Source organism: Equus quagga, unplaced genomic scaffold, assembly GCF_021613505.1.
Source record: "Equus quagga isolate Etosha38 unplaced genomic scaffold, UCLA_HA_Equagga_1.0 HiC_scaffold_11575_RagTag, whole genome shotgun sequence".
Lineage (NCBI taxonomy): Eukaryota > Metazoa > Chordata > Mammalia > Perissodactyla > Equidae > Equus > Equus quagga.
Genome location: NW_025792248.1, coordinates 1 through 1,121, shown reverse-complemented (window position 1 = coordinate 1,121; position 1,121 = coordinate 1). Strand labels below are relative to the sequence as shown.

The window sequence follows — 1,121 nt, the reverse complement described above, 5'->3', positions numbered from 1 at the left end:
GTTGTCCACATTACATGTCAGCTGTGGATTTTTGCCCCTTTTCATGTCTTTGTCACTTGATATTCATAACGACCTGAAGGGGTCAAAGCGATTGGTCCCATGCAGCAGATGGGGAAACTGAGGCTCAGAGGTTAAGCGAGATGCCTCTTGAAGGGCGGGTGGGAAGGGCAGCCACGAGGGGCAGCTTTCCAGGGAGCCCACCCACGGTGACACCCCTGTTTCCAGCTTCACATTGCCTGGACGTGGACAGTCAGACTCGAGTCTCGGGATTCGTCATCCTCGGAGGCTCTGAGTAGCCTCTGCAGCAGCAGGTGCTCTTTGATCCTTCCTTCATCCTGTGTCTGAGCAGCTGCCGGGGAATTGGCTCCCCTTCCTGGCCGTGGTCTCGGACGCTCGCCTCCACAGCCCCAGGCACCTCTTCCTCAGTGGCCTGTCCCTTCCCGACGTCTGCTTCACCTCCACCACCATCCCCAAGATGCTGGGGAACCACCTGTGCAGGCGCCGTCTCCTCCTCGGCTGGCATGGTCCGGCCCAGATATATTTCTTCGTCGCCTTTGGGGCAGCTGACAGCATCCTTCTCTCGGTCATGGCTCATGACCGCTACCTGGCCATCTGCTGTCCTCTGCACTACATGGCACCACAAGTGTCCTTGGGGGTGCTATGCTGGTGGCGGGACCCGGATGTCAGCCAACGTGCTCTCCACGGTCCACACTATCCTGATGAGCCCCTTGTCCTGTCGCACCAATAGGATCCCATGCTTCTTCTGTGAGCTCAATGCCTTGATCAAGCGCTCCTGTCCTGACACCCGAGTCAACGAGATGCTGGTCTTGGTCCCGGGAGCCCGGGGGTTCTGGCCCCTTTCGTGTGCATCACGGCCTCTTACACACCAGCTGCTGTAGCTGTGGAAGGCGCCCTCGGCCCGGGAGAGCGGAAGGCGTTCTCCACCGGTGGCTCTCACCTTTGTGTCGTCTCTCTCTTCTTCAGGACTATCATTGGGTCAACTTTAACCCGGCATCCACGCACGCCCCCCAGAGGGACGTGGCAGCCACGGGGATGCACACCATGGTCGCCCCCATGCCGAGCCCCTTCACCTGCAGCCCGCGGAACCGGGACACGAAGGG

General features: G+C 60.0%; 1 pseudogene; it reads left to right on the top strand.

Annotated features, from left to right (window-relative positions):
* Window positions 1-349: 349 nt before the first annotated feature.
* On the top strand, window positions 350-1,065 carry LOC124231906 (olfactory receptor 1361-like; annotated as a pseudogene).
* The last annotated feature ends 56 nt before the right edge of the window (window positions 1,066-1,121 follow it).